Here is a 7988-nt window from a genome sequence, read left to right as displayed (position 1 = left end):
AAATGGGGTGTAATGGTGGTTGATAAATAATGTTTACTTATGTAGTGACAGTTTTGCCTTCAGACCAAAATATGTCTAATTGCCAAAGGGAAGAATAATCTATTCGTATAAAATCAGGTCCCAAGAGAGAAAGAATCAACAGGGCCTGCAAGACTTCCCAGTGGAATGATGGCTCAATGATACTTTGGACAAAGAACATAAATTCACTAACTGATAAAAAGAAACCATATAGAGGGCTTCCCTGGTGGCGCAGTGGTTGAGAGTCCACCTGCCGATGCAGGGGACACAAGTTCGTGCCCCGGTCCGGGAAGATCTCACATGCTGAGGAGCAGCTGGGCCCGTGAACCATCGCCGCTGAACCTGCCCATCCGGAGCCTGTGCTCCGCAGTGGGAGAGGCCACAGCAGTGAGAGGCCCGCGTACCGCAAAAAAGAAAAAAAAAAACAAGAAAGAAACCATATAGAAACTAACTTGTAAAGCACAAAAGTCAACGAGCAAAGCAGCTTTAGTTGAAAATTTTAAAAAATGAAAAAAAAAAAGAGAATTTCATTTTATGATTTGCGCAAGGGATTAATAATAAAAAAAATCTCCTTCCAAAAGATGAGGCATCTGATGTAATTCTGTATCTCAGGATTATAAGATACAATACACGATGAAAATTCATCTAAAAACCTGCTATGTACACAGGGTGATTCACAATCATGTAATATTTTGCAACCCATATAATTGCAATTTTAGAAATACTAAGCTTACAGGTCTCAAATACTAAAATTATAGAAGATTCAGGGGCCTACTATATACCTATCTAATAAATATTAGAATAAAAACTCCTAAAGTTGCAGAAACTTTGGTAAATATACATTACTCTTCACAAATGAAAACATTAACTTAATTCTCTGGCCCAGCCAAATGACAAAAATCCTACACTCTACACATACAGAGAGGCCAAAATTTTCGATGACTTGCTTTTGCCTTTAGATGTAATAACAAAAATATGTTTATCATAAGTTCCAAACTTCCATCCACAGGTCAGAAAGGAAGACTCATGATAATTTAGGTGAGTTAGAATTACACAGCATTTTCTCAGTGTGTAAAACATGTTTAATTTTGATACAATTTGATTTTATATTTAAAACAACCTTATAAAATAACTGGGATTAACATTAGCAGCACCATTTAAATGACTGAGGGAAACAAATTTGGTTGATGTACAGCGACTTGTCCAAGGCCATGAAACCAGCATGACTGAGAATTTCTCATGTTCAGGTTTCCATGGGGTTTTACTGTACTAGAAACATAAATATAGATATATACGCACAGGTAATTAAATAACATGTATGAAATTCTGATTTGAGCTGCTCTTCCTTTTTCCAAGCTTCCCTTTGGAATGTTGTTGCATTGATATACATGGGCATTTTTAAGTGCTTGATTTTTATACTAAATTAATTTCTTTTTTTGTAAAGCTTTCAATGAATATTGTATGAACCTGAGGCGAAGATGCAGAATCAGTTTTTAAATTATTTTGCATAACACATTTGCACAATGTAAGTAATACTAACCAGAAGGGAAAAGAGCATTTGATAACATGGTATGCTACCTTACAGGATTTCAGCTTCTGCCTGTTCTTAGTGTCATGTACAACCAGCGAGGCCATCTTTTAAAATTTAAATGTCTCATACACATTAGCTGAGGGAACGATGAATTCTATTTTGAAAAAAGTACAGTGGGTTTCAAATGCCACTTTGAACCATTCCTTAATTGCCTATCTATGAAAAGACTCAATTGAAAAGAAAAAAAAAGGATAAATTTAAAATTGAATAGCTAGAGAATACTTAGGTATGTAGGTGATAGTGAAGATCTTTTAAAAAATCTTTTAAAAAATATAAATGTGCGTAATTGTATTAAGCATGAATTTTTATGAAAAAGAAAAAAAAGCTCATCAATTTTTGGCATCGAGAGAAAAAAAAAAAACCCACCTGGGGCCAGATTACACCTTTCTTGTACAAAATAGGAGGGTGGAGGGAGGATCTAGGAGGTAGGTTTTCCTGTCTGAGCCAGAACATCACCAATTTTTCTTTTCCTTTGCCTAAAGAATGCATGCTCTTTACTTGGATGGCTCTATGGTCATCACTGACAGAAGGAAAAGTAAGCAGCTGAATACTGTGTGGCTTGCCTAGGTCCTCACAGCTCACCTGCTTTTCCTTCACAGAACTTCCTTAACACAACTTCCATGACGGAATTCATTGTTAGTCCATCTGTTTCCATTTGGGATGGACGTCTTACCACCTAGCCCCAGTAAAGGAGGCACTCAAGGAACTGTTCCATGAATGCTGTGAATCAATCTAATGGATGCTTCCACAAGCTCTGCTTTCTACTGTTTATTTTTTTTACTGAGATGTCTGTCTAACACGTAACCCTTTTCTCCCAGTCACCATCACCACCACCGACTGCATTCTCCATGTCTTTTTCATCTTTTTATCTTGGCCCAGGGTGAACCCTCATAAATGTTTGGAACAGCTGTAGGGAAACAAAATTCACTACCCCAAAATGTGTGTCTTTGGCATGAGGATGATTAGTTTTAAAAAAACAGAACACTTCAGAAGTCTTTCTCTTTACCTCTCCCTTAACTGCCTCAAAGAATTTACACAAAGGGCCTGGTCCCGGAAGAGCACTACCAACAGAGATATATACAAGAATATGGGCTATGTGTGGTGGGGGGAACTCTGCAGCAGCTGGACACCAAAGTCATTTGTGTGTCCCATTGTCTCTGCAGGGCTCAGAAAACATACATTTATCAAACATTTGTTTTTCCATCTCTATGTGAGTTGCCTTCCTCCCCGCTCTGCAGTTCAAATCCCTACCCCCTTTCTCCTTCTCTCAGGTGGCTATATTATAAGCCTCAATTGCCTAACTTGTCCGTGGGCCTCATATTCTTATGGAGTCCTTGCACATATGTAATTAAATTTGATTTTCTCTTATTATTCTGTCTCATGTCAGTTTTATTCTTAGACCAGCCAGAATAACCTAGAAAGGGTAGAGGGGACATTTTTTCTTCCCCAACACGGCCATTCTTCACATCCTATAGATGGACTCTGTTCTTATGGATCCTTAAACAGAATGTTTTTAAAGTCCCAATTATCCTCAAGAGTAGGGTTGAGTTTTTAAATCCTGGATTGTGTAAACACTGGTCTGAACTCAGCACTTGCTTCCTCAATACAGAGCTAGTCTTAAAATATTCCCAAGTACATCAGCACAGCCAAGAATATTGTTTAAAATCAGATCACACTCCCTACAACATGGTCTAGGGGGATCTTAGTGTCTAATTCCCATTCAGCACATTCTACATCATGGAGGCAAAACTAAGCCTGTAGTAAACTGTGCACAAAGGAGACCTAAAGAGGTGATTATTTCATTTTATGCACTATCTCAATTACTATCTTTCCCAGTCAGGGGGACAGTTTTCTGACATGAAAATGGCAATGTCTTTATCTCCCATGACTTATAAACATGTTGGACCATAATGCTGGATTGCATCAACTGCGATTCAGGGGAAAACTCATTCTTTACCAGCTTGGTGGTTTAGCCTCACAGTCAGTAAGACTGTCAAAAGTAAGCAACATCCTTTGGGGGCGGGGGTCGGGGAGAGGGTGGGAGTCTTTTCACCTTCACTTAACTCCACCGGTCACTTACTCTGGGGAGAATGACCCTGAAGCTGCTTGAAGCTGGAAAGGTATTTGGAACAATAACCATGTCTGAGATTTGGATGTTTGGTTACACACATCAAGGTCAGTATTTAGTATTCTTAATAGCTCTAGTTATTGGATTCCTACTGTGTGCCACTGATAATCTATACGTAATAGCTGTTTAAATTTAATCCTTTAAAAGCAAGCCTAAAGGAGAACATCATAAAGACTAGAAAAGTTCAGTACATTTCTGGAGCCCACACAGATAGAAAATGCCAGTGTTGAAACAGCAGGGATTAGAATCTATGTCTAAGTTACTCCAAAGCTCGTATCTCCCTACTTCACACCAATGCCTCACCCCCGAGGCAATGATTTTACACATGCACCCCCTACCCACCACCACCACCATGACTGGTTTAATAAGTGTGGATAACTATCACTGCTACTTAATTCCAAAAAGCCAGGACTCTGTTTTGCTCTGTGGATCCTTATCAGGGAAAGAATGTTGTCAGGAGGATTGGAAGGAACTATGGGTGGGAAGTGCCTGCAGGTGGGGGCTGGTAGGTGGTAGAGTACTGACAGTCCATAATGTAAGAGTCACTCGTATTTCTTGAGCACTGTGTGTCTGACACCAATAAAAATGCCTTTTATGCACCGTCTCAGTTAATTTGTAATACAAATCTGAGAGGTCAATTTAGCCATTCACTCATTCCTTAATTGAACAAATATTTATTGAGTGACTAGTATGTTCCTGGCACTCTAAGTGTTGGGAAAACAGAAGTGAACAAGGTAGAGAGGGTTCTTGCTTTCTTTCTACATGGGGGAGGCAGAAAATAAACAAGTAAACAAATAGGTAAACCAGATAATTTAAGATAGTGATATATGCTCTGGGAGAAATTAAATAAGGTGATGCGCTAGACAGTCCATGTGAGGGAACTGTTTAGATGGATGGTCTGAGTAAGGTGTGGTGACATCTGAGCTCAAGTCTGAAAGTTATAAGGAGCCAACCACAGAAAGAAGAGAGAAGAGGGTTCCTGGCACAGAGCCATAAGGCGAGTATAATTTTAATGTGTTAGAAAACAGGCGGAAAGCCAGTGCAGTTGAAGCTGGGTCAGGGAGGGGACCAGGGACAAATCATTCTATAGCCTTACAGACCTGGATGGGGATTTAGTTTATTCTGAGTAAATGGGAAATCAAGAGAAAGTCCTGTGCAGGTGAGTGTCATTATCTGATTTACCATTTCAAATAAATCATTCTAGCTGTTCAATAGTTCCCTGTGCTGAGGAAAAGGAGGGCTGCAAAAATGAGAGCTGGGTAGAGGAGGGAATCCAAAAGAATGGATTTCCATGAGAGGATGATGATTTGTTTGAGGGCAATACCTTGGAAGTAAATCCTATTGCTAGACCCACTTTATAAGAAGAAACTGAGACTTTAGAGTGATTTTCCCAAAGTTCCACAGCTATGAGGGTGGGGAACCCTGATCAGAACCTCATCAGTCTGACTCCAGAACCTCGGCTCTTATGTAAACTACATTGTCTCCCATAGTCGAGCATGGAGAGAACCATTTCTACTTCTTGGACTCCCTCTTTTGCTGAGAATGCCATCAAACCAGAAAAGGAGAATGTGGCCATAGCATTAGTCTTTGCATCTTCCAGGTGATAGGAGTTAACAGTGCTATTAGAACATTATTCCCATTTATCGGTTAATAAGTCAACCTAAAACAATTGCAAATGCGCAGAAATTGCTTCTCTGATTTACTCCACTTTCACAGAAGGTTCTCTTTGTCAGAGACAAAGGGTAGCCTGATCTTTTAGGTCAGGAAACACATCTGATCTTTAGATACACCATCCACTATGATGACTACAATGTGGGGTACTGTCCATGTGCTACCAGCACAACATAGGTAAGTTGAATAAAGCAGACTCTAAGAAGTCTTAAGGGTATAGAGAAAAAAATAAATTGAGCCTAAAACAGCACCTCTTACCGCATGACCCAGCTCTCATCATTCACACAGATGAAGGCTCATAACCTCCAGATTCATATTCGTCATTTCCTGTGCAGTGGCCCTTCAACTTCCCAGTCTCTAGGTCTTCTGGGTCACACCTTCTTAAACCTCACTATCCAGAGCTCACTGCACATGCTACTGACCTCTACGGTTCTCTTAACCAATCTATCATTCTCCTAACTGAATGACTCTTTTCTGCAAATATAGTGCTTTCTCTAACCCTCCAAGAAACAGTTAATCTACCCCTCCAAGAAACAGTTAATGCTGGCCATTAATTCCCGTTTCCTATATAATCATTTCAAAGACACTCACCCTTAGTGTTTTCCATAGTTTATTATTTCTTTTTTTTTTTTTTTTTTTTTTTGCGGTACGCGGGCCTCTCACTGTTGTGGCCTCTCCCGTTGCGGAGCACAGGCTCCGGACGTGCAGGCTCAGTGGCCATGGCTCACGGGCCTAGCTGCTCCGCGGCATGTGGGATCTTCCTGTACCGGGGCACGAACCTGTGTCCCCTGCATCGGCAGGCGGACTTGCAACCACTGCGCCGCCAGGGAAGCCCTATCTCTTCTTTTGAAGCCAGCAAAGTTCAGTTTGCTTTAAGACAACAGTTCTCTCTCTTGAATATTAATGAAGAAGCTCAAGTTTGAAACACATTAGGGTAAGTGTCATAAAAAGTGATCAAGGATGCCTAAGGATCCCTAACTGTATTGCAATACATTGTCTGAACCAGGAAATATCTGATGAGTGCCTACTGTGTGCTAATCGCAGTGCAGTATAAGAAATGAATAATAATTCCTTCCCTAATATTTAAAATTTCATTTAGGGTTAAGAATTAGGAACAATATTTTAATTAGCAATTAAATGCACGGTACAGTAAGTGTCAAGTGAAGGGTATACACTATCGCTGAAATCATCAAGGAGAATTCTTGATGGGGATGAGACCAGATTGTGACTGTCAAAGTGAGTAGGGAATAGGCGGGCACTGCTAAATGCTCCCTGGATCCAATAGCTCCCTTTTCCTTTAGAAAGAAAATTCCTAGTTAGAGACCTACTTTCCCTTAAAAGCTAGGTCACATGACTATATTTTGGTTACTGAGAAGAGGTACGCACAACTTTCAACCTGAGCTTTATTTATTTATTTTTATGTATTTGACCTCAGTTCCCTGCCCAGAAACTGAACCCGGGCCACAGCAGTGAAAGCCCAGAATCCTAACCACTAGGCCGCCAGGGAACTCTCACCAGGCTGAGCTTTAAAAGGATATTATTTGTCCACCACTTCCTCTCTTTCTCCATCCAATAGGATGGAATGTGGATCTGGTGCTGATAAGCTGGTTTGACTGGGCAGAAAAGACAGTACCTCCAGGAGGTAGTGGGGTATCAGATGGGGGTAACCCTGGTCCCTGAATGAATGATCTCACAGAACTGCAACTTCCTGAACCACTCTCCCATCTCCAGATTGCTACAGGAGAGATAAATACAACTTCTGTATTGTTAGAGTGCATTGGTGTACCTCTGGTTTATCTTCACTCTGGTTGTACCATAAGTGATAAAGGGATGAGGCACTCAGCTAACACTCCCTGGTTTGTATTTAGATAAGGAAAGAGTAAGGAGTTAGTGAAATGATTAATTCATTAATTCAAGCTGAAATACAAACTCAATACCACAAGAAACTAGTAAATAGGACAAAATGAATTGGCCAGGGGATCTACAGACTTCTGGCTTGGAAGAAGAAAAAGTAAGAGAGAGAACAAAGAAGTGGAGAGAAGAAAAGAACAGGGGGAGGAGGTGGTGGTAGTAACAGAGAATTATTGAGGAGACCACTGTGTGCAACCTTTTCTATTTATAGTCTGAATTTGCAGAGGGGAAGTTACTAGATTTCGGACAAAACAGTAAATGATAAAATCATTCTTACCTGGTAGTTCTCTAAGGTACTTCTACCATCAGACTCAACAATGGAGTGTGTTCAAGTTCTAGGTAGATAGGATTTCTTTCAAGCAGAAGTACCTCATTCCTGCTTGATTTAGGCAGTGGAATAATGGTTCAGAGTTCAGGGGAAATGATGGAAGATGCGATTACAAAGAGGTTCAGATGTCAAGAAAGAGACTTGGGTCTCTACAAAAAATGAGACACTCTGGAACAGTTTCTTGGTTTAGGACTGGCAGAATCAGAGCAATTTCTTAGAGTGGTCTACTAATCTAACGAGTCTTTGTTGAAGTTTTACTACATGACCATCATTTTGAGATTAAGCTGATTGTGGTCATACAGAATAGATAGAGAATTTTCCAATGAAATCATCCTCGTGTC

Source organism: Delphinapterus leucas, chromosome 3 (genome assembly GCF_059928025.1).
Source record: "Delphinapterus leucas isolate spDelLeu-1000000601 "Yukka" chromosome 3, BTC_Dleu_Yukka2, whole genome shotgun sequence".
Lineage (NCBI taxonomy): Eukaryota > Metazoa > Chordata > Mammalia > Artiodactyla > Monodontidae > Delphinapterus > Delphinapterus leucas.
Note: the sequence above shows the minus strand (reverse complement) of the source record.